The 27801-nt window shown below is 34.6% G+C and overlaps 1 protein-coding gene across 2 annotated transcripts in view; it reads right to left on the reverse strand.

The window, feature by feature from the left end:
* LOC145668336 (uncharacterized) overlaps positions 1 to 26969 on the reverse strand; it is a 161534-nt gene extending 134565 nt beyond the window's left edge. For both annotated transcript variants that reach the window (XM_081736091.1, XM_081736090.1), the window contains exon 1: positions 26587 to 26969. The gene's annotated coding sequence lies outside the window, so the exon portion shown is untranslated. The remainder of the gene's footprint in view (positions 1 to 26586) is intronic.
* Positions 26970 to 27801: the final 832 nt, after the last annotated feature.

The following is a 27801-nucleotide window of genomic DNA, read 5'->3' on the forward strand; positions in this document are numbered from 1 at the left end:
ATGAGACGTGAACTTAATGATTAACGTAGAATCCGAATCACGTGAGCTCCCTCCGGGAATTGAACCCACGTCAAAGGTGCGTACGTTAACCGCTTAGCCACGAAGGAGCTCAGTAACGAATATATAATTTTGCAGTGTAATATACGAGTTTAGGGGTGTACATATACAGTTTTGTTATACAATTAAATTTAGTAAATTCAACATAATTCTAGGTTTTAGAATTATTTTGTATAACTGGAATGTGGAGTGACTAAGTATTGTTGAGTTTTGATGTATTCCAAGAAAATGAAAACTGTATCTAATGGCAACGAACATGTTTCGGGAAGCTGCAAAAGTATTTCTTTGAATGTCGTAGCATATGCTTGTAGTATTCACTGTCTTTCTAAGAGTAATAACACTTATAATAACATGCGTGGAATTAAAAATATAAGTTGTTCATTAATTTCCAGTTTCAATATAACTTTTGCAGAACAAGCCTTATTATCCATTACTATGATTATTTGATTAATATTATCCTTTCTATTTATTTGTTTTGCAAATTTGTTATTAAATAGGTCCCTAATCTGATCACACAATTTTCCAGACAGAATTTTAAGATGCATGATTTTATGATTTTTTTTTTTTTTTTTTTTTTTGGTTTCATGAGCAAGGAATCAGATCTCTTCTTACACCTTCGTTGTATAAGAGTACAAAGAGTTAGTATCTTGTGTTGCTCTTGTCAATTTACGTAACAAAATATGAAACAAGATATACGGTATTTTAACTGAAAAAGATAGTTATACAGTTATATAGCCTTTAGTCTATATAACAGTCTCCTAATAGTTATACAGCCTTTAGTCTAACAAAGTGTTACAAGCAACCAGGAATAGTAACATTGACATACAAATACTGTATTCAGATCATGTCTTGCCTCCCCACTTTTAACGTCCAACCGCCGCCACTGCCTAGGACTATCAGGTGGGTCCATTGCACTCGTACGCATACTTTCTTTAATAATTACTAAGGCTTAGTAAGTATTGAGATTCTATGACATTTCCCTGGTTGTGTTCTTGTATTATGTTATATAAGTATTTTTTTTTTCATTTCCGTGAGTTAAGTGATAGTTTTTAAAATTTATAGCATTGGGTACCGAGTGGGTCCATTAAACTTGAGCCTTAATGAAGAAATATGAGGATAGATTCAGAATAGATTGAGATTTGGCTCGTAGCGGAGTGAACGTTCTGATAATCTTCTGACTGTCCCAATGAAGTCAGATATAACATATTGCAACTTTATGTGTTATTATTTAGTTTGATTGTTTTAATTATTTGCAATTTTGCTTATTTTAGTAGCAGCTTTTCTTTATTTATTCACTTATATAAGTCCATTGTCAGAAGCATAATAGTTGCTTTTGTCTATCAAACTGTATTAATTTTTCCATTGTATGCAGTTGCGTATCCAAGGGCAGTTTCCCGGGATATGAACTCCCAAGAACCAAAATTTTAAAAAGTTGCTAGAATAAAATCTAAATTTGCGCTTTCAGTCTCCACATTAACAAAAAAGTTTTCCGGAGTAGGACACTGACCCCCCCCCCCCCGAATAGAAATCCTGGCTTTGCCACTGATTGTATGTAAAGTTTTGTTTATTGTTAGTGTGTTTTGATCATTGCACGTGGTAGACAAACAGATTACTAACAATACACGTCACTATTGATGGTAGAGGAGGAATATTTTTGGTAAATCAATAAACAAGGAAGAAATTGATTCCCAACAGACGATAAGATATTAGCAGACTTTACAAATGCAACTGAAGTTTCTTGTTCAGGTACTGATATTGAAATGAGACGTTGAGTAGTTTTCTTATCCAGAGGATTGGTTAGAAGTTTGAAGCGTAGCACCTATAGCTAAGCAAAAGCACGTGCTAATGCAAAAAGCAAAACTCCGGAGAAAAGCGATCCTACATGGGCTTTTTGATGACAACATCGGCGCTATTAGAATACCTGATGATGAACTGTTCCTAATTTGTGAAGTTGCAGATTCTTCACACTCTCTGCAATATAATTTTATTCTTACATATAATATGACTGTAGACTAACAATTTCTCATTTTTTGGGTGCGCTGTCTCTTTTGACAATATATACCCAGTAAGATCACCCATTGCAAAACACAATGCACAACTATCCTGAAGTGGTCACTTCTAGAGCGGAGGAAAACCTCAAAGTTATCATATATTACGACACAACAAAATCAGACGTTCACACTAACAATCATATGGCTTTCTGTTACACCACAAAACAATGAACAAAATGGCCTATGACAGTATTTTACATAACTGATGTAAGTGGACTCAACACTTATGGTATTGTGTCATCAAAGTATAATTTCAAACGAGAAACAAACATTAAAAAGTTTGAAATTCCGTAAATTTTTCATTTCGTCTGGTTAGCAGTTCGCCAACGTTGAGAAGAAATCACGGAGAATTGAAGCTTCCCAGCATACTGAAGAGGAACAGCCTAAGAAAGTCTCTCCAGCAAAAAGGGAGCACAAATCAAGAACTTTTTGCTGCAAATGCAAGCTACATGAATGTACTGACATTTAATATTTTCCAAGTGTAACACTCCGATTTTGATAAAATTTGGCAGGTAGATATTACACATGAAATAAATGAATACGTGTTTTTTTTTCTGGGGAAAACTGTTTTAAGGGGTAAAAGCCCCCACCCAAAATTTGGAGAAATTTGAGGCCGGAAAGACAAGAAGAAGTTAGTCGAAGTGAATGAAATTGTTCACAGATATTATAAACGTTAAATGATGGAATATATGTTTCGTACTTTCCCGGGAAAAATGGTTGGATGGGACACAGACCCCTTCAAACCTTTGATCTCGAAATATCAAAAGCGCTAATAACAGTATGTTAAACATGCCTAAAGGACATGGAGAATTGTAAGGAAATTTTGGGTAGGGACAATATAGAAAAAATAAATGAACACTTCTTTCTTATTTTCTGCAGAAAAAATGTTTTTAGGGGCAAAAGTCTCCACCGAAAATTTTGAAATTGACGACCGAAAGGCATGAAGAAGTAGACCGGAATGAACGAAATTGTGTGCACATATTGTAGACGTAAAATGACAGAATATTGTGTCGCATTTTTCTGGAAAAGATGGTTGGGTGGAGTACAGACCCCTTCAAACATTTAATCACGATTTATCAAAGTGTTCATTAGTATAGTGAAAAGTACCTAAAAGGACATGGAGAATTGTAACGCTCCATGGAGAATTGTATTTTGAGACAATACGCAAAAATATATACGAATACGTGTTTTTAGTTTCTGCGGAAAAACTGTGGTGTGACTAAAGTCCTTCCGAAAAAAAAAAAGGTAATTATTACCACAGAAGCGCAAGTAGTTTTCACAGGAAAATACGACACGTATTCTCTCATTTTACGTCTACAATATTTGTGGGCATTTTCATTTATTACAGTATATTTCTTTCTGGGCTCGTGGAGTTGAATTTCGTATTTTTAGGAGGGGGGCCTTTTGTCACACTTTTGTTTTTCTGCACAAAATCAAAAACACGTAATCATTTCTTTTCTTTCTTTCTTTATTTATTTTTGCGTACTGTTCCTACACAAACTATCGTTGCAATTATGTCCAACCGTTTTTCCCAGGAAAATACGAAACATCTATTCCTTCGTTTTACGTTTATAGCATCTGTGCACAATATTATTCACTTTGGTTCACTTCTTGCCTTTCGGGACTCAAATTTCAAAATTTTGGGTGGGGACTTTTGTCCCCTAAAACTGTTTTTCCGCTGAAAAGAAAAAAAAACATGCATTCGTTTATTTCATGTGTAATATCTACCTGCTAAATTTTATCAAAATCGGAGTGTTACACTTGGGAAGTGTTACATGTGAGAACAGCAGAATTGTATGAGAAGAGTCTTTGGGAAATTATACTGTAACTCGTATAATTAATTTTTTAATTTTGTTACGCAGAAATAAATTTCCTTCTTGCAAATTTTAATATTATATTTCTGAATAGTGTTTTACTTAATAATAAAACGTTTCTTTTGCTAAAAAAGAAAAGGTTTGTATTTAGTTTTACGTTCCATGGTTTTGCCGGGTAGGCGAAGGAAGACTTGAATTTACTGATTATAGTGGAACCCGAACCACTTTGGTCACTCAATGCTCTCCCACTAGGAATCGAACCTTGAACCTCATACGCCAAAGGCTTGCGTGCTTGCCACTAGACCAGCGGGGAGGGATAAAACAAACAAATATTGGAATATGTAAATTAAATTCACAACCACACGTGGCTAGTGAGGAAAGTCGTAAGCCAAAGCGTTCCAGACAAGTCACACGAACACGAAGTACATACTGCAGCAGTTGGGAATGGCGAATTTTTACAGGGAGAATGAGAAAGTCCGATTTCTGTGGAATGGTGGACGGATTTGTTTTCCTTCTCTCTGACAAGGGTCAGAAGGGATGGATTCCTTACAGCAAATCGTACCAGAAGAAACTGAAGATTTCCTAATTTATTTTGATCAACATTACGTATCAGGTAGTCTCTGGAATATGCGACTTTCATCTTATGGTGATCTTACGATTCGATTTCTTTGCTAGCCTCTTTTGTTTCCTCGCAACATACCCGTTCATATAGCAACATTACAGAAAGAGACACGAACGAGTAAATTGACAGAAGCTTCGAATTTGAAATTCCAAAAGGTTGAACCTGTTCATCCTTCCTTGTAGATGGACATTGCAAAAGGATGAGGCCATGGTTTCAACTGCATCGAACAAGAGTAGCGAGATGAATTACCGAAGAAGAGGATAAAATGGAAGACGATTAACCTTCAAAGGCGCTTGTTCAACTTATTGATGGATTATTCTCAAGAAAACACCATACTCGTTCAATATCTGATTGGAATTGATTACTGCATAAGGCTGTAATTTTAGGGTATAATGTGTACAATAAGGTTCGTAGAGCGATTAACTTATTGGTTCGTAAAGTAACGTTCTTTTTATTATAGAACGTTACGTTTTTCAGTGCTTCTAGTGTATGATTGATATCAATTGCTTAACTATATACATTTATATTACGCATAAAGTTGTGAAATATGTATCAGACTTAATGCGGCTAGCTTGTTAGATGTTTTTTTTTTCTGAAACTGTGTAATACCATATGATAATTTGAATTTTTCTTTTTTGGTATCGAAACCGATGTTGTTATATAGTCAGAGTTACCATATGTCAGGTTTTACCGGGACAGTCCCGGTTTGAAAGCTCTTGAAATGAAATGAAACCTTGAGTAGGATAGAGAAGACGGTGATTGTGAGAATGAATTAAATGGTCGAATGAAGAAAGTGAGTGAAAACGAGAGAACTCCGAGTTTATCCATGCACGCAGCGTCTGACTACCACAAAGCCCATTTGACGCAAGATGGGATAAAACCAGGGATCCCATGAACCAGATGTGAGTGTTTCTACCACTGAACCACCGTGACCTCCATGAAGACTCTTATCCCGGTGTTTCGCCAGTTTACATTTTGTCCCGGTTCTCAGTCGTGAGAATATGTTCACCGTTTTTTGTATGCCTTATCCTCATTGCGGTATTCTAGATTACGTCTGTTTTATATAGTTTTCACATTAAAAGCTAAATATGTAACCTTAGTTTATAGTACATTTAAATATTGTAGAGCATTGCATACCACGGAGTACAGTTACATACATGCATATATATATATATATATATATATATATATATATATATATATATATATATATCTGTAGGTTATGATTCATTGAAGCGTCATAATCAGTGCTATTGGCTGGTCTCTCTGTCTCTCTCTCGCTCTCTCTTTCTCCCTCTACATAACAGTTTTACTTAGTGGACGCTAAGTACACGGAACATGGATGTAAGAAAATAACAGGAATTAACGATCTGTGGAAAGAGTGGTAAAATGAACTGGACATCCCTGATTGTGAGATAAAATCAATATAAAATTCCTTCTGTGAGCCAGAAACACTGGGCGCTAAGTCTACGGGCGCTACATGCACGGAACCATCTGGGGAACGAAAAGAAGAAATTAAATAACAAATAAGATAGAAAACTGATAGCATCCATTGTACCGAAAGTTCCGGTAACGATTATATTATTATTATTATTATTATTATTATTATTATTATTATTATTATTATTATTATTATTATTATAATGTATGTCTGCCGATGACTAAGAGCATAATTAAAAAAAGACATGTTTCATGATTATCCATCATGTTTATCAATGTCTACTATCTTGTTCATTATAACTTTGGAAATATTCGACAGTATTAATAAAACAAAAGCACCAAATATATATGAACAATACTTGTGGAACAGTTTCGACGGTTTTCCATTGTATTATTAATATATATTTGTTGCTTAGGTCAATTTTGTTTTATTAATTCTAAAGTTTCTACATTAAAATTACTTCATTACAAATCAATTACGAGTATTTATAACACTTAATGATATAGAATAGATGACTGGGACTTAGGTCTGCACCTGAAGATAATTATAACGCAAGGTTAAGAAAGAAAAGTATAAAATGTACCGTAACCCTGTATGTCAGAGGAATAGCATTTACTTCGAAACTTTAATATCGTAATGCATTTATGCATCAAGAAAGAACAGAATCTTTCTCTATTTTCTTTGATGAGGAGAGGGGCGAGGTCATGTTTCACATATTTTATTTGGAGTTTGTTTGGATGACTGTAAATACTACGCAACTACTTACTTTAAGCACTTGTAATTATCATTTCGGCAGAGCCAACTGTAAAGAAATAGGGTGACCATTGCACAATGAAACACCTCTTACGCTAAATATAAAGATTTTCGAACACTGAGTAACAACTATTGAGAACTTTTTTATAACTTAGTCTATTCATATCCCGCTTTATAGATCACATTAAAAATAAAATAAACAACTTTAATGATATGTAAAGTTTTCCATGATGCAATGCACTATGAACAGTTCTTTCTTGTTTACTACGCAGAGAATGTAAGTGGAATTGCGCAGTCATCACATAGATCATGGGCCCATTTTTGGCAGAATATGCATCGACAGCAAATCCACGGAACACGGAACATCCTTTTTATGAGCTCCAGGACAGAAAATACACTACCCAACGTTGTTACTTTTATTATCAGTTTCAACTGAAGGCAGTGATTATCTCAAATGATTTCTCCCAGAGGTGGAAGGGGACTTTCAATATACGATAGGTGAAAAGTAATAAGATCTAATGCAAAAATACGGTAATCTATATTAAGCACTATCGGAGATATGAGGCATTCAGAGCACAAGGAAATCAAGTCCACTTACCAACGGGGAAAAGTTAACACATTTTATTTTTAACATTATAAGAGTTACTTATAATGTCTGGAAATGAATCTTGTAAGCTCTGAAATGAACTTCAGATAGATATCTTAAAGATGAAATATATCTAAAATAACCAAAAGTGAACTTGATTCTCTTGTGCAGTGAACGCGTCGTATGGTCTTGGGGAAATTTTCGTAGCTCTAGGACAGATTTTCCAACCGAGATACCCCATGAAATCACTACTAACTGGATATACATATACTCCGGCAGTAACTCGAACACACACTGGCAGGGCGAAAAAACTCGCGCGCCGACCAGTTCAAGGTCATTGCCGGGTATTTTCTGAGCTTTGTCTTATCAGGTAAATTACTGTACAGTGTGTATTCATTAATTTTCATTTTCATAGATAGTAACGGCTCTGTGCCTTCATACGCATAGAGCATAGAGCATAGTACGTAATTTTTCTTTGTTTAAGAATAATTGGGCAATTTATTCTCTATTGTATTCTCAATCAACCAATACATACAAGTAGAGTACTGTATTTTCTGATTAAACATTTGTACTTACTCTTTTATAATCCCATTCCCGATAACCCATTTTCACAAACTCGGCCCATACAGTAAAGGCTGAGTTTTCGGGATTCTAATATATATATATATATATATATATATATATATATATATATAAAGAAAAGCATGTTTATTGCTTCTGCAAACCATTTACTATGTATACCCATTAACTATTTAACACAGTAAAAGAAGAAAAATCATTATACCAAAGGTAACAAGATGGTACTGCTAAGAAGTGTGTACATCTATTCATTCGAAATCGGCGTCAGTGTTAACAGGTCCTTATTTGTCATTCCTATAAAGTGACAGCCATGCGCGACACAGAAACACTATTTTTGTTTCTCCTCCTCCTCCTTTCTCCAGAATTAGCTTCGTGTCGTGCTATAGTGATTTACATGGTAACACTTTACAATTCACACCCACATGATTAGCTTGCCACACTTTTCAGGTCTTTAACTCTTTGGCTTAGGACCGGAAGCTGTTAACAATAGTTTACGAAAGATTTTCTTCGTTCTGTTTTCTTTTTTTCTTAAAGACAAGTGCAATATGTTGAAATGTTCCACAAGTTTGCTTATGGGAAAAATTGGCTGTAGCTCCGTTTTGTTTCCTTTTAACACTCCCTGCAGCTACGCACACGCAAATACAACTTCCATCTTTTCATAAGAATACAAGACGATTGTTTTCTTCTGCATGTAACCGTAAACTGCTTACATTAGTTGAACTTTGTTAAAAAAGGATTCAGTTAAAGAATAACTATATTTTCCCCTTTTCTCAGTTTAAAAAAATACATTTTTTTTTCGTTGTAAACTATGAACCGTTATCGTTATTTAAGTCGGACTTTCTTCTCTTGTTATGGGGATACCCATTCTTCCTATTAACAAAGAAAGTCCTACAAGCAAGGTAACTGAATATTGTATAAATAAATATAATACTATACACCACATACATGTTTTTCTTTTTTTCTTTCATTAAGAATAAAGATGTTTGTACGTTATAATTCATATCTGTATCCTGATAAAAGATATTTCAATGATATCATCACTCAATATAACTCTATCAATTTCTTAATTTATTCAAAAAATACTTTGAACATAAAAGGAAAAAGATGATGCAAACATACAAGGGTAAGAGTGATTAACTTGCTATTGAAAATTGTTTATTTTTTAAAATACTTATCCAATTTTCATGAAACAAAAGCATATATATATATATATATATATATATATATATATATATATATATATATATATATATATATATATATATATATATATATATATATATATTACAATGATAGAATTGTTATTTATTGCTAAAATTCCACATAATACCACCATTATCCAGTAGTTTCCAACAGGCTTCCGCAGATATTCCAGCGGTACGTTTGCAAGAACTTGGCGAATTCGTTCCTCTAATTCATCACGAGTTTTTAGTTTTGTGCAATAAACTTCCCCTTTCACACACCCCAGACGAAGAAGTCGCAGAGCGTTATGTCGGACTCCTTGCTGCTAATTCAAGAGGACCATGACGTTCCAACCACCGTCCTGGGAAATAGGTGTCGAGTCACACGCACAGGACGTGCGCAATGAGGCGGGGTTCCATCTTGCATTAAAAAATAGGTTGTTGTAATGGTCCTACGAAGGTACAATACCGTGAACACAATCTTCAAGCACACTAAGGTACTTTTCTGTATTCATTTGTCCTGAATGACGAATGGACCCATAACTTTCGTGGATTTTATACCACACAACCGTGACCTTTGGATGATGTTGGCTTTTCTCAACAACCACCCTTGCATCCCCTTTTGCCAAACAATAATAAGTGTGCGGGTTAACAAACCCCATAACATGAAACACGGCTTCTTCTGACCACAAGATATTACCGAAAAGATTGAAGCAGTCTTCATACCAAGTGAACATCATCTCCCCCCACTCCAATTGATGATCATAGTCTTCCGGAGATAATTCCTAGCAGTAATGTGCTTTCAATGGGCGAAAATTCAACTCTCTTCAGAACAATTCGCATTTTGTCGGGTTTAACCACTTTAGCAAAATACCTGTCTTTGTGATTTCTGAGGACTTAGAGTGAACATTCCCTGAACCACACGCACTTTTTCCTAATTCCTGGATTTTGAGGGGCGACCGCATCTCCTAATATCTGCTACAGAACTTGTGTCCATTAGTTTCCTTAAGATCTTTGCATCTATTGAGACACGAGGTCCTTCCACACTTCGCCATAATCTCTGTACTTGTACCACGGACTGCCATACTTCGTACCGGGATGCTAACTGAGCCTGCTCACGCACGGTAAGACATTGAGCATGATCTGCCACTGATACTTACATGTGATACTACTGATACTTAAATGAGATAAGATGTAATAAATTCTTACGAGGAACAAAATGCTTCTTGTTTCATAAAAATTGGTTAAGTATTTTTTTAAAAAAAATAAACAATTTATTTTCAATAGGAACTTACTTCCCATCCACCCTATATATATATATGTCCCACCCATCCTGTATATATATCCTGAAAATACCTGATCTCTACACGAAGACAGTGCAAACAATTCTTTGCACTGTCTTCGTGTAGAGATCAGGTATTTTTTATACAGAAAAATAACATGAAAAATCCATAATAGGAAAGGAAATGAAGTAATATTGGAACTTCTACAAACGCATATTCGGAACAATGATAATTTTGTTGATTATACATTGCGATTCTGGTGTAGTACTTACAAGATAGGGTTAGAGTACGTATGTGTTAAGGAATTTGGATCACCTTATATTAAAAAAACTCAAAACGCTACTAACAAAACAAGCATGATGCCAACATGGTGGCCGGCTGTATGATATAATTGATGATGATACTCCCACCCCCTAGGACACGCCCTCGACATTGGGTTATTCCTATCACCTCGTTTCTCTATTATATGACTATCTTAAGACTTTGAGCCCTCCATATAATATATATACAGATATTAGAATGTTACCTGTAGCTAAAAGTATTATTGGCTAAATCTGAGAAGCTCCATCGTGACTACATGTGTAGCATACAATCTTCGCAAGTCTCGGGTTTTATTTTCTGTGAGACGTCATGTGGTTTGGATTCCACATTAAGCTGAAGATCCATGTCTCATGCAGCTTTGGTGCTAGAAAGAACGTTAAACTTCAAATCATCCAACCAACTAAACTAAATCTGAATATTGGTATTAAGAGTTCAGTTCGTAAATCACTTTACAAAGCTTGAAAGATAGACGGCTTATTAGAGGTGTGACAACTTACAGGAATTTTAAGGCTAGCCTTATATTAGTATTAAGGAAAATCTGAAGTAAGCTTGCAATCGAGAAGCTAGCAAGTTTGCTATAGCCCTGGTAAGGTCCAAAGTCTTGAAAGATAGACTTATGACAAGTGTATCACCTAAAGCCTTGGAAGCTAGGTTAATCGCAGATGTGTCAATTTAAAGGTATTTTAAGGCTAGCTTTATGTTACATGTTGTTGGCAAGTCTGAAGCAAGCTTGCATTCGAGGGCCTAACAAGCTTACTATACCTTGGTTAAACCTGCAGCCGTGTAAATGCAAGCTTCTAACAAGAGTACAGACTCACCATGATGGCTTGAGAAAGGCTGGTATAAACGTGGAATGTTATCTAGGTAAGAATCTGAAAATTTATTTACTTACCAAACTCTAGATGGTGATTACATTTACTAATTTATTAATTAATATATTATCGTCATTTTTGTGTTAAACCATGTAAACCAACTTCACTACAATCAATGAGCTCCTCAGAGTATTTTACATTTGAAATCTTTGAACGTATTAGGTATCCATTCTGCCAATATCTGGATTAATTGCAAGTTATCTAAAATGTTTTAATATAATTAAATGTGCTTTTTAAGTTGTGAGTGCAACCCAAAATTTGTAGAAAGCCACAAAAGTTTTTTTTTTTTTCTACTAAAATAAGAAAGTTCATACATTCATACAACAGCTGGTAATATACTCTCCTCAATACACACACACACACAGCCTATTTACGCATCAACACATTGCAAAACGTGCTCTTGCCATTAAAGCTCATTCTTTCAGAATAAATTAGTCAAAACTGCACACTTTCTCCACCCGTAAGTTGTTTATTCTTAATACTTAAACGCTGAGGAGAAAATCACTCTAGCAAGAGATGCTGTATGTTTTGGATTGCATTGTAAAAGTTTTTTAAACTAGCGAGAGTAAAAGGAATGAAACACGGAGAAATTGTAGGAGGCAGAGATAGAGAAAAAAAAAAAAACTTTCCTTCTATATTAGTATTACATTTAAGTGCAGTATTTCAGGAAGAAAACAAACTTTTTCGCCAATTCTAACATCTCGACCGTGATGATTTCTGCATTGATAATTTTGCAAGTAAATTAAACGTGATATCTGCAAGTCATGCATCAATATTTGGAAGCACCTTCCGAAACACTTAAAAGAAGTAAATCTTGTCTATTACTGGTTTTTATTGAAGTATTTTTTTCTTGAAAAGGAAAAGTAATTCTAATAAAGGAAGCTTATTCTCAGTGCCTGTAATTGACTAACGCAAGTTGTTGAATGGTTTGCTTCCCTGTATTTGGTATAGAAAAGCCGGGTTCGATTTTCGGTGTAGCACCTTTTAAATAAATCTCGCTTATCAATCGTTAATCACCATGTAAATTGTACATTCATGCCTCAAAATATGGAAATAGCTGTAGTTATTGTTTTAGGTGCCTATCTACTTATAGTTATCTGTATATAGGCCTATTATTTGAAAAGGATAATTAAGGTCGATGTTGTATATACAAATATTAGTTGCGTCAGAAAATAATGGAGCTTTTCACAAAACAGTATGTTGCCAACTTTGCTTTTCAATCTTTCTTGTTTTCTAAACGATTGTAATTCATATGATGATTTACGTACAGCGGGGGACACTTCTAAATGGTACAGCCATATGGAGATTTACGACTAAGGTGTACCATTTAGAAGTGTCCCCCGCTGTACAAACTGTATTCTACCGATATTACAAATAAAAGTGTACTATAGGTATTCCAATCGGTGTCGACGATTAATATATATAGGGGCCCCGTTCCCGTATGTAGTTATTGTCTGATAATATAATCTACAAGAATTTTTAATACAGCTCCCTCGTGACTAAGCGGTTAGTGTACGCGCCTTTGGTGTGGGGGACTCGGCTTTGGTTCCCGGTGGGAGCTCATGTCTCGGATACAACATTAGACCGCTACGGTGTAGGTTTACTCTCATATTGCCTCGATGCTAACAGAAACGCTAAACTCAAAATCATCGTCAGAATTTTAATACAAATACAAGGAACTCCAGAAAACTTTGAGGTGGAACACTGTCTCTTCTCCTCCCCTCAGGATCGGTGCCCCTTATTTCAATCAAAACTTATTACTGAAAAACTACAATACACGACCATTTTAATTTTTCGTATGATATAACCGAAGAATACTGTTTGAATAACAGCACTAAAGCAACAACGTTAGAAACAACTTCTTTATTGTACTTTTAAAATATACTCTCTCTCTCCCTCTCTCGCTATATATATATGGCCGGTTGTTAAATGTTTTAATAGTCTGTGGTTCTCTTTTTATACTGTGACAGCAGCAGAGACACAGCAACATAGATTGTCAGGGTTCAGATTGAATAGAAAGCGATGTGAGAAAGGGGAGTCCATCGAAACAGGGGGTCTACGGCAGCCTTTGTCATTTCCATTGAAACTTTAATTGTAAAGACCTTGTGTGTCCCTGTGGCACACTAAAGGCGAACAGTGTGGTTGCAAGCTATTCTGTTTTATATCGACAGTTCCAGCGTCATTAGAACAGCGTCGACACAGAAAGCAAATATAAATTTACGAGTTTCTGTGAATATGTTACGTATGCTATTATTTATAATAAATAATTGTGAAAAAACGAGAAATAGCTCCAGTAATTTAATAGCTTTTCTTTTCGTCCATTGATTTACATAGCAAATTATTTTGTTTCTTTCTAGTTAAATGTCCCTTGCACTTTCAAAATGAATTTACATTGCATTTAAATGTAACATTACTGAAATTAAATATTTAATTATTAAATATTACAATTATACAAAATAAAATTTAAATTTCAAGAAGTAAACATATTTGAAGAATAAATCAGCAAAATCAAATCTTAAAGTTCCAGTTTATTTTAACGCTAATAGAAAATACAATTCTGCACATAAATCAATGGACTAAAACAAATAAATAAACCTATATATAAAATGAAAGTGACTATTTTTGTGACAATAACTCTCGAACCACGAGATCGATCTCGATCAAATTTTCAACATAGATGAGGTTCGGGCCTGGGATGCCTTTTATGATTTCACTTTGACGGTGCAATTTAGGGGAGGGGATAAAGGGAGATATATATATAAAAATGATCGAAAATGACCGATATTACTGTCGAATCCATATTTTCCGGGGTCACTGAGATGAACAGTGACACTTCCGATATTGTTTAAATCCAAATTCAGCCCCCTATTAGCTCTCCTAAGGAGGATGGTGACTCTTCCCATGCGAAAAACGAACACTCTGCTAGTAAATAAATAAATAGATAAATAAATAAATAAAGACTAAGCATTTAAAAATAGAAGTTTGAATGTTATTTCCAGCAATTCTTGTAATTTACTATAATTCCAAAATTTACATGTATAACACACAAAGTTCCATCTTATGAAGTCACGATTTTAAACGTTATATAGCAACGTAGCCTATGCGAATGTTTTAAGTACAGCGTACCTTTAGTTTTTATTAACAATAAAATTAAAAAGTTTAAGAGTTAATTACATTTTCGGATTAAACCTCTTTAATGATGGGGGTCTACCTTACAGTTGTCTTGGTAATGTAATAATGAGTTCAACGGTTTGATGACTGTATATTTTAGTATCAGCCAGATGGTGTGATTCTGATAGCATTAATTTCCTTTTTTTTTGGGGGGGGGGTCAATTTTCTTGGAAAGTACGCATGAAGATTCAGCCTGAAACATGTGTTTTAATTCAATTCGATGAAATCTTTCCATTCATATCTGTGTGTCCTTTAGGCAAATTATTTTCCATTGTACTGTATATTAATAATATTGTGTAGAACTGCAAGTCCCCTAAGATAACAAGAAGTAAAAATGTAAACATTAGGGTAGAAGAAAAAAAAACCTCGATTTTTAAAAAAAGTATTTACAATAGTGCAAAAAAGTTGTCTTTTGATGTGAAAAAGACAAAAATAAAGTTTTAGCATTACTTGTTCTATTCCAGCCTCTTTCATTCTTCTTTTATTTGCATTATAAATCTTTGATTATATTTGTTATGTCTTTTTATTGATGAAACAAACTTTTGAGGAGAGGAGGGGTTTTATTTAAGGTATGGTTAAAAAAAATTGGATCCTAAGTAAAAAATGTGCAAAAAAAAAAAAAAAAAAAAAAGAGACCTTTTCAATACCAAAAATTACTGTTTGGTTCGTTATTCCTCCCCAACCCCAAAAGTGTATTTCTTTAATAAATAAAAAGTACACAAATACAATCAAAGTTTTTATAGTGCAAATAAAAGAAAGGTAAAAGAGGTTGAAATAGAACAAGGAACGTAAAATTCATGAAACTTTACCATACTTGCGGTACCACAAATCTGATTACCCTGAAATTTTATTTTTATTTTTTTTTCTCATTAAAGGCACTATTAGATTTTTTTTAATGAGCATTTTCGTCGTACCCTAGTAGACACATTGTCAATGGTTTCCAAAACTGCTCTTAATGGACGTCGATATGTGTCATATTTGCCTTATGTCTCTCTTGTATGAATAATTTGATTCACTTTACTGTGTATTTTACTATTACGCGTACAAGATGTATTAATTCATTAACATGTCATCTGGATTTAGAGCGTACTTGGTTCTCAAGGAAATTAAAATATCACTGCAGTAAAATTAATCTACTACAGTAGAAATAAGCGTACAGCTTAACTACGTACTGCTACATTTAAGCTTACCTTTTTCTTCACACAATATTTTTTTTATCAATAATATATTAATTTAAATGATAATACACGGTTTTTGAAGTTCGACATTTTTGTAATTCTCAGAATGTTTTTTCAATAAGAGGCTAATTTATGAAATAATGCCAGCACTTGGTACACCTATATGGTTTACACAGGTAGTAAAGTGTCTAAGGTACACAAAACTGCCCATCTTAACAAAATTTAATGTATCAGTTTTTACGAAAGAATTATTGACAGTTTTGAGAAATACATATGTATGCGAATTCAGAAACGAAATAGGTTAAATCCCTTAAGGTCAGTTTACTTTTTTTGGAAAAATTGAAACTATATAATCAACATCTTACTGAACTAGTTTTCCATTTTTCTTTCTTCTTTTTCACTTAAAAATTTCACTTTGACTCTGGTAAATGAAGAAAACAAAACCCACCTATTATTAATGTTTGTAAATAGTTATTACAGCTTCGTTACTAATTCATGTGAAACAGCGCGTAAAATATACAGTAAGAAAAAAAGTGACATTCGCAATTATTAAGCTAAATGTTGCATTATTCATGAAACACTAATAATGCACAGACCTGTTGCCCTGTATAATAAACACATCTCATACTAGTGGAGAAGATTGTGTTGTAGTTTTGATGATAAATTACTGACTTCGTGTATCTTGTATGCTACATTTTATGGTAGAGGATCTGATAATGAGTAACAAGTTTGTTGCACTTTGTTGTGCTTTGTGTATAAAGATGTATAGCACAATTTTTGCACAACTTGATTCTTCATACATTGAAAAAAATAAAGGATTTTTCTTTAAAATTAATATGTTTCTCGTACAACTTAATATTTAAGAAAAATAAATAAATAAACATGTATCTTGTTTAACATTAAGGGACAATAAGAAATAACATTTATTAGCGGAATTAGTACAAGCGATCTTATGATTAATTGGCCTTAATGCTGATCCGCCAGCAGTCATGCATGTCACTTTTTCTTGGAACTGCACCCAGTTTTATTTTTAAAAAGAAAGAAAAAAAACTTGTGCATTTAGCAGAACACAAACTTGTATTTGATACTGTTGTATGTTGAAATTAAGCATCTTTTTCCAGCACCGAGGCTATATGAGACAGTTTAAGGTGAAATTCTAACCACAGTAATGTATTCAGTGCTCTCTCATCGGTAATCGAATTCGGGAGCACGTGCACAAAGGTGCGTGCTATCAACTATACAGCGGAATTAACTGCAAACTTGTATTTGTTTTGTTTATTTAGTTCTAATAATGTGGAAGGTTCAACTAATTTATACTTCCATAGAGAATCAAAGTATTTTATAAACAATGTAATTAATAATTGAATGAGAAATCGATCTTTTTTTTCTTTTTCTTTTTTACATCTATTCAGTGGCGTGTCTAGCCGTGGCCTTGGTCTCCGTTTTTTTTTTTTTTTTTTTTTTTTTTGGAGTGACAAAAATAATTATTATTTATACATTCTAAAAACGATAAAGCTGGAACAACCAGAAGTATGATTGAATGCAACAATATGGTTCCAGCAATACTCATAGCTGGGAGGACAATATTATATAGTTAAAAATATAGCTGGATCAACAAAATGTATTGGTGTTTCAGTCAGTTTTATGATGGTAACAACTATGTCAATTATGGTACTTGTTGACATAGTTGGTACCACTATAAAACTGACTGCGATAGCAATACATTTTGTTGATCCAGCTATATTTTTAACTATATCATATTGTCCTCCCAGCTATGAATATTGCTGTAACCATATTGTTGCATTCAATCGTACTTCTGTTCGAACTATATCGTTTTTAGAGTGTATATTTTTGAAAGTTTATAGTAAACTGATGATATACTTATCATAGTCTGGGTTCTGGCTGCCCCTAAAGTTTTTACCTTCCAGATCCGCCACTATATCTACTTTTTAAAAGTATGAATCTATGAAGCCCCAAGAGAGAAGAAAATTAAAGAGTCAACAATTGCGTCGCCTAGTATACTATAATAGTTTTTTTTTAAACTATACACACAGATTATGATAAGCATTAAACGAAGATACGAAGCACCAATAAAATAATATGCACTCTTAAAAATATAGCATAAATTATTATGAGTATTTCAAGAGCCAGAAAATGGAACCAACAACTCTCGTGGTATAGTGGATCCCCGTCGAAAGTAAGAGTTCTCCAAAGAACGATCTAGATAGATCAGGAGTGGGGAATCTGCGGCCTTCAGAGTAAGAAGTATGACTCCTGGAAATTCTATAGCTGCTACTGGTTACAAAACTGAATTTTCATGTAGATTAATTGTAATTATACAGAATGCATGTTCCTACATAATACCACATACGCACGCAGACACACAAAAAGAGAGAGAAGAAGAAGAAGAAGAAGAAGAAGAAGAAGAAAATAAATATGATTATTGATCAGACTATACATTTTACATTGCGACTTATTTTACCTTTAAGTAAAAATCGTTTTATTAACATTATTTATGGAGTAATTGACCTTAATTCCTGTCCAGTCATGCATAATGCCCTAAATGAAATATACTCCTCATGACATCAAAATATTCCTTTAGACATTTTTATTTTTTAATTGCAAGAAATCTAATTTACTTTGGTTCTTGTAAAATTTATTTCCAAACTACTTGGACAACCTTCGAGAAAGAATCTTCCTCAAACACTTCTTACCCACTTAGCTGTCACTTTACAAGACTCAATTACTTTACTTTCCAAACCAGATTTACACTTGATAATGCTGCTACACGAGTGATTGTACAGATAAAGAAATAAGTTTCGCGAGTTATATTTTACTCTCTCCGCTGATTTAATAGCTATAGAGTGCGTGGTCTTGATGCGGCTCTCGGGTTTGGTTCCCGGTGGGAGAACGTTGAACGCATTACGATAATTCTGATTCCACTTTAAACTGTAGGTTCACGTCTAATATAGCCTCGGTGTGAAAAGGGAAGCTAAATTTCAAATTTCAACAAACAAAAGCGGGTTATACTCTGAATTTTCAGCTGTATTTTGTTAAATACTATGGATTAGTTTACTATAGACATCACAAAAACAATGAAATGACCCAAATAATATTTTCTACAAAATTTGAAAATCATGTAATAATTATTCAAAAAGTCATTCGGATGGAGACAAAATTAGCCAATTAACCCTGACTTCCTTATTCATCCTTGATTTCTGGAATCTTGCGAATGAGGCAACTTAATGAAATTTCTCCTAATAGGGCGATATACATTAATTAGTAGTATACTTCTTTCAATGACACAATATAGACTACACACTAGGATTTTTTTTTTTTTAATTCATGACACAGAGGTGTTATACGCATAGCTAATCCGAACGGGCGTAGATGAATGGTTAAGTATCTAGGAAAGTTCCAAGTTCGATGCCTCAACTGATTTCAAGTTCGAACACAGCACCCGACCTCCCTGACAGGTTTTCCTAGTTTCTTCTACTCAGGCGAATATCGGGATTATACCTTGTAAATATCGAGGTGGTGCCTTTAACTGAAGACTTCGACGGATTTTTTCCTAAGACTTTCTTTCCCTTATCCATTATCAATGTTTCAGATGGAAAGGAAAATTTCCGAGTTTACGGCTGTGCTTGTGTAACTCCACTAATAAATGTATAAATAACGGGAAATTTACGAATTCAATTTCGGATTTACAGGTTATTCTTGTCTTTCTAGTATTATTTTTAGGCTAAATGTCATGACAGTTCTCAACATTAATTACTGCGTCTGATGTCTGATAGACGTACTCTGTCAAACTAAGCACAGTAGCTTGGCTTCCTAAAACTACTTGTTTAAAGCAGTTTTGATCTGCAATTCCTTCTGGATTCACTTTTACTGTATTTCATGTAATTGCACACGATGTCGATGGCAAATATTTCGTAACAATCACCCTGTCTACGCCCAAGTATTTGTCTGACCCTTTAAAAAAAACGCTCTGAGAAATGACTTTAACTGAAAGGTGAAATTTTAATGTAGCGTGTAGCATGATGCCACAACATCACGATTCTGGTTTCTAACTATTACGTGAAATCCAGTAGGTCATGATCTTAGGAATATGGGTTCAATTATTTGCGGAGGTGGTGTTGTACGTGAGATCACTGCGATGAGCACGAAACACAATTGTAGATTCCACTAACCAATCGAAAGATAATGTCAGACACCTTAACCATATAATTCGAATTGATTTTTGACATCAAAATGTTGGATTCAAGTTCTTGATATCAACCGCCCACATTTGCTCAAATACCTTTACGAACTGCAGTTTTACAAATACAGATTCAAAAACGTTATTTAATAATGCATTGACAAGTTGCTATACACGTAGTTTGGCTGTTTTCAAATAAGGAAAAAATACACATCAGACACAGTGGCGGTTTCACGAGGAGGGTGGTGAGTGTGACCGAGCCCTTCCCAAAGGCTACTTTTTTTTTAAAAAAAAAAAAAAAAAAAAGCTCACTATTTAGCATCACATAACAATTATTATGCTGTATCATAAAGTATCAACAAAAATATTACGTTATATAGGCCTATATCATTGGTTATATAATATTGCACTATTTTGTTCTTATTGATGTGAAAACTCCTTAAGCACCCTCCCATTCGAAATGACCCTTCTATATCCGCTACTGATCAGAAGGTATTTGATTTAGCACCAAAGGTTTGGTTTGTCCTCTTGTCGAAGTTAAAGAAGATGGATGAATTTAAGTGCTGGCACTACTGTTAGGTGACCTTACACTGTGTTTGAATAATAGGTTATACGAAAGCAAATTGCAATAACCGCTAAACACTCCTTATCTTTTTTTCTTTCATTCTTTTTTGCGCTGAATCAGACTAAATTCTTAGTAGTTGTTGCAATCAAATACCATTATCTCAGCATTACTAAGCAGACGTTTACCTTGCGTAGGAATTGCTCACATTTTTTTTTTTTTTTCATTTTGTCTTCATTCTTAAAATCATTTTTTGGCACGTTCAGAAAGGAGAGCCATTAACGTCGATATATAGAAATGCTTCAAATCCAATGGGAAATCTTTCAGCTTTACGTTCCACGATTATGCCGGTTAGGCTAAAGGAGACGGTAATGATGAAAAATGAATGAAATGGTGGAATAAAGAAAGTGGGAGGAAACGGAAGAACCCACGCACACGGTGTTTGCCCACCACACAAAGTTCACTTGGCGCGAGCTGGGATCGAACCAGGGGCTCCACGCACTCAAATCTAATGGGAAAATATTATATTAACGTACTATTACCAAATGTTTCCACTTTGGTAAACTTGACTACTATAAAGGCTGTTGGTAATTAGTAGAAATGGAAATGAAATGAAATTTTTCAATTTAACGTCCCTCGATTATGTCCGTTAGGGTATGAGAGACTGTTAAAGCAAGTAAATGATTATGGAAGATTTGGTGAAATGATAATGTAGGAGGATATGGGAGTATCCCGAGAAAACCCACGGACACGATATTGTCTACTACAAGCTTAATTGACCAGGGATCGAACCAAAGGCCCCGTGTACCAACGGTACGAAATCTTCCACTAAGCCACCGTGCCCTCCCTGGGGATTTGATGTGAAATGCGAGCAAGGGCGCGCAAGCTAATGATCATACACACCGACTTTTAATTTTTTTCAATAAGTGCTTACGCTTCGGCACTTGTAAGATAAATGACATCTCAAGTCTCGCATTCTGTTTATTTTTAACAGATCCAATAGACCAAGGTTTTTCAAACTAGGGGGGGGGGGTCTGATGCGCATGAACAACCATCAAGGGGATACAGGCTACTGTAATGAAATGAAAGGCGTAATCATTTTTATTTTACTTTAATTTACTTATTCATTTGTGCATTTTGACCAAGATCACCTATACTTATTTGTATTGAACAAAACTCTTAAGAATGAAATTTTGTTTTTCTATTGCAAATGTGTTTATCAATATTGGCCAAAGGAAATGAGAAAAATCCAATGGGTGCTGAGTACGCATTAAAATTCTGGAATGGGTGCTTGAGACTCGAATTATCCATGTAGTCGGGGCCTATGATAATGTCAGAAATTATTAACAATCTAGGTTTAGGTAACTTTTGTTAACAATAGCTTTGACTATTCTACTTTGTCTTTAGGATTGTCGGTGTTGATGAAAAGTACTGAAATAATATAAAAGCGGCATTAAAACAATGTATAGGCCTATTTGTTTTACAAAAATACCCAGAATGTAGAATTTTTTTCTTATGGTCATTTAACTTACAAATATTACGAATGGTGTGAAAAAGAGGCGCTAAATTAAATACTAGAGCAGTGGTTCTCAATCTAATTCCTATCGCAATCCCCATTTTATCACATCCTCTTGCCAGCGACCCCCTTATAATTTCTCGTTTGTAATAAGCTTGCGTGGGATTTTTAATATACCTATTCCGGAGATCTTACAATATCCATCTATTTCCACAATAGTAGAATCCATTTCTTGTACGTACCCCTTTCATTTAAATCGCTTTTTAAACTACTCTGCACCTGCTGAAAATGTTTAGTAGACCTATTTTTTGTTGTTCTTAACAGTATATCTAAAAATAAAAATATGCCTATCAGAACAAAATTAAAAATATTTTCCGGTATATCAGATTCTAATTATATTTATTTCTTGTTCTTTACTTCGCGACGACCTAAGGGTCCCGACCCACAGGTTGAGAAACTCTGTACTAGACGTACAAAATAACTATAAAGTAAGAAAGCGTGCTTTCGTTAAGACAAAACAGGTAAAAAGAATTATACTGCACTATGCAGAGGTCTTGCTGCAACATAAATATTGTAACAATGCTATTATTGTTGGTATAATGGAAGATTTGTTAATTCAACGCTCATCTGAAGTCTCAGAAGAGGTCAGACAAAAATTAAGTATGATTAACAAACGGGAAGGAGGTGGACGTGAAATATGCAGGATTTAAGAAGGGGGCGCCAGATAACGTGGAAAAGTAAGTGGAAACCTCTGTAATAAATAATTAAAACCATACTTTCAAGAAAAGATGGATTTATATCTGTACAAGTCGGAGTAACATAATGGTAAGCGCCACTTCCTATGAAGTTGAGTTATTAGGTGGAATGAGTTGAGATTGAACCAGAGAATATTATGTAGGTAATTTAAATTCGGAAATGTATCTGCAAATGGCAAGGGGAAACTTGTTTTGGTATGTGTCACTGCATTGCATTGCATCGGAAGGCTGAATTTTTTTTTTTTTTTTTCATTTTACTCTGAAGTTACGAAATGTTACATATCATTGTGTTCCCCCGAGCCGCTCATATAAACTTCTCCTCGATGTGTTTATCCTATGTTAAAGGGGATCAACACAAATATTTATCATTCTCCATCCACCTACAAAGTCATTCGCTGTGAATGACAGGAGTTTCCTTCTTTAATAAATCTAGCAACGTCTCGGTTAGTGCAGCTGCTTTTTATTATTATTATTATTATTATTATTATTATTATTATTATTATTATTATTATTATTATTATTATTATTATTATTATTAATACGCGTCTGGATTCAAACATCTGGAGTCGAATTAACTATTCGGAATCTCTCCCTCCCCCCAGTAATTACTTACTGGCAAGTTGCGTATAATCGATACACATCTATGAGTAGTTGACTACCAACAGTTTTGGCAATATGGAATGTAAGGCATTTATTATACTTCTGTAATATATAAAACAGATATACTTTGCGGATGTGAATTACGCTAAAACAGTGTAAACTATAGATTCAAATTTGTAAACTATAGGTTGTTTCAGCAAATGGTAAATATACATGACAAACGAAAATTACTATTAAATTATAAAATTTAGTGTCAGAGTTGCATTACACGGTGATGAATAAATGTTTTTTTTTTTTGAAATTTAAGCATTTTAGGATATTATTACTATTATTATTATTATTATTATTATTATTATTATTATTATTATTATTATTATTATTATTATTATTATTATTATTATTATTTAAGTACTGCAACGTTACAAACCAAATTCTACAAGACGTTTGCTAAAAAAAAATTACACCGAACGACTGATAAGAAATTTTGCCATAATGTCATTCTTCCTCTACAATTACACTTATTGTTATTTTAACTTAATATCAACTGTATGTTTCAGTTAAGTTGGATTACAAATGTAAACCAACATGGCATTTGCCAGTAATTCGTTGTAATATTAGTAAAAAAAAAAAAAAAAAAAGTACACAAAGCAGCAAATCTGATCCATGAAATTAATGTATACTTTCAAGGGCGTGGCCAAGGGTGAGAATAAGAAGGTATGTCCCCTTCCTTCTTAGCGGATCATTATGTTTCTCATTGGAGAAGTTTGACAAATAAAATTGGAATAGTGCAGACAACAACTACTTTTGGCCAGGCGCCTCATTCGGGGTTTCAGGGAAGATTTTCACCCTTAAATTCGAAACACGTATACATTTTAATCAAATATAATAAAAATGCTAATGAAACATGTGAAATCTACTATATCGGAGGTTCTTGCCCAAGGACGCCGATTTCTCTGTAACTTTGGGGGGGGGGGGGATTCGGATGCAGGAGGCATATAATGAAGATTTTTAAGACTAATTGAATTCAAATTATGCCAAATATTGCATATTCATAAATACAATGCGGGAGCCCACATGATGTTTGGGGGCCCGGGCCCCCAGGATCGGCGCCCTTGTTCTTGCCCTACCCTTTCAAGCAAATCATGAAATGATCGGCGCCCTTTCGGCATGTACTGTATAGGTTATGTACCTACGGTTTTAGTACCTGAATACATACTGGGTGCTGCTGGAGACAGCCGATAACTGCTTTGAAATTGTAAAATTGTAAAAACGAATACATTACTTAGGAAGGAAATTCTCTACGACTAATGGCATATTTAAGTAAATATAGACTTATTATTCATTCCTTTTTAAGTCATTGTACCTAGTGATAATTTCATATTTCCTTTGGGTGAGACTTGCAATACACGGGGTAAAAAGTAGGCTAATACTTCAAAAATCCTTGTCATCCACATTGAGCACGATCAGTGATGTGACCCTAGGCTCCGGGAAGGAATTTCTGACCGGACCATTGCCTGAAAACAAAGCATCAATGATTGTACACTCATGTCCAAAATTATTGTCGCATATCTATAACTGTCTTCTTGTAAGAATATAATTTGATAATGATTTTGCAGGGTACCGGTACTTTTAATACTGATACTATGTGTATAATTGGGAAATGAATATTTGTGGTAAATTTCACAGGAAAAGAATTATAAATACGAAAATTAGAATGAGTAAAATAAAATGTTGCTAAATGGAGAAGAAAGTTTTGTTTTCGTTTTATTGTTCTTATTTACTGCTTTTTTGACATGAAATTTGCCACATACATGTCTATGCCGATTATACACATACTAACATCATGAGAAATACCGGGCGAATTCGTTATCAAATTATATTCCTAGAACAACATATTTATAGAAATGTGACAATAATTTTGGACATGAGTGTACCTGTGCTGGCTGTCAGTTCTCAAAAGCAATCTCCGTCACTTTCTAAATATGCATGTGTGGGCTTTTTAAATCACCTTCGTGTTAATTGCTTTACCCATGATTTTCAATTAGTTTATTACCTCTATCTGGAATAAATAATGCAGATGAGAGCTTGCAGCTGGCTACGTTTCCTAATTAGTTGAGAACCGTGTTTCTTCCAGGTGTACGTTCAGGAAGGAAAGAAACGTTCCTGTATTTGGCTCTTTCCTCCGGAGCTACGATAAATTACCGGATAAATCCTAGGTATATATATATGCACCAAAATAGTGTTCCCAATCAAGGGCGCCCATGTTGTGGTTTCCAAGGAGGGGCAAGTATAAGCGACGTTGCAAAAATAGTTTCAAATTTTGCTGTAACTATTGTAAAAATTCTATTGGATTTTCGATATTCTGAGGTACAATTTCCTCTAGAGGGAGAGCGCCCCACCTTGCCCCCTGATGGGCGCCCTTGTTCCCAATGCAATTCCTTAGTAACTCATACTCCAGAATACGTAAAATGGATTCATAGCCTATATCCCGACCAGAAAAGTATCGATGACAAATTTTACTCTATGTACTGTAATTCTTTTTTAATTCGATACTCGGTTCTTGCATACGTGGTATGCTTAACCCGAACTCGCAATGTATCCTTTCACTCCATATACCGTAATTTCCAACTTTGTATATATATCTTGAACAACAATGGGGGGAAATACTTGACCTCTTCTCCTTTTCCATTGACTTAGTAAACTTGTCTAGTTTCACTAGGTATATAGACCTTTTGGGCATAATATTTATATAATATATAAAAACATATCAGCTTTCAGTTTTAGTTTATATATTACGTTCATTTTCATGAATATGTATGTAAAATTGCGGTAAACAATCCCATCTGGAACAGCAAATGTATCTTGCACAAGAATAATACCAAACCCTTCTTTTCTTTTCTTTTTGAAGAAGTCATTCACTGAATTTGAATTAAAAGAACGAAAAACTTCAATATACATTTCCACAATAACAGAAATTACAATTGGTGGTGTAGATCACATGTTTCTTAAAGACGGAGAGAGCACAATCAAGAATTGTTTACATTACCTGGAAAAGACTGCAGCGACCTGAATACAAAATGCTGACAGGCTTTCAAACTGATAAATAGAATGGTTGTAGATCTATCTATGTGTCCTGACCGTTTATTTAGCACACAGTAAAAGGTTCTCTCTCAACTTAACGTAAACCACAAAACACTCTCACACACTTTTAAAAACTAAACGAAACGGTATTACCATACCAACAACACACGTTCAGTTCACATCGTTGCGTTCCAACCGCGGGGACTTACTCGACAGATAGCCACGAAACGAAGGAAAGAAAAGCAAAGGTTCCGACGGTCGTTCGGAGCGGTCTCGGTGGTCGGTGTGTGGAGGTGGTGGTGGAAGATCCGCCGCCGTTAGTAGGGCAAACGATGCGTGACGCGATGCTAACGCCATCAACTTGTAATTCACATTGCAATCGCTACGTGGCGCGTATGTCCTCCTTTCCCATTGTTAGGGTTGCCAGATAAATACAGGATGTTTTTCTTCCTGAGGATAAAATTTTATAATATGATTAGCGTTTAACGGATAAAAATATCCAAAGCTGAGATTTAGACCCAGAGGCGCATCCACGGGGGGTCCACCGGGGTCGGACTTCTTCAAAAACCTTCTATCTCAACACAGGCCCGTATCCACGGGGGGCCGGCCCCCCTAAACTTTGGCTGGCCCCCTAAAAGTTTCACGGTAGGCTTGCAAATGAACTATAATATGGTGATGAAGTATAATATGATTGGGTCGCCCCCCCCCTAAATTTTTGGGCTGGCTACAGGCCTGTCTCAACATACATGTGTACACTTTCTCAATAAAACTATACTTGTTTAACAGGGAAATGATTGATGTAGCATGAAAATTTTATCTTACATTTCATCTGCACCCTTCCTCTTATTAAAAAAAAAAAAAAAAAAAAAAAAAATTCTATAAGAGAACGGGTATTATTCTGCACCCAAATAGACGATAAGTAATTATAAAATACTTTTACCTATAGATACTTTCAGAAAAAATATGATATAACCAGGGGCGTCAATTAGGGGGGCAGGGGGTCAATTTCCCCCTGAGTTTGAGTTTTATATACATTTTATCAATAGAATAGTAGTAAATGAAAGGCGCGAAATTTTACTTATATCAAGGGGTCTTGACCCCCCCAAGCAAAATCTGAAATGACGCTCCTGGATAGAACTCTGCTTTCTCTACACTTCTTTGCAGGGACGTAGCCAGACTT

Source organism: Thermobia domestica, chromosome 13, assembly GCF_964235325.1.
Source record: "Thermobia domestica chromosome 13, izTheDome1.hap1.1, whole genome shotgun sequence".
Classification (NCBI taxonomy): domain Eukaryota; kingdom Metazoa; phylum Arthropoda; class Insecta; order Zygentoma; family Lepismatidae; genus Thermobia; species Thermobia domestica.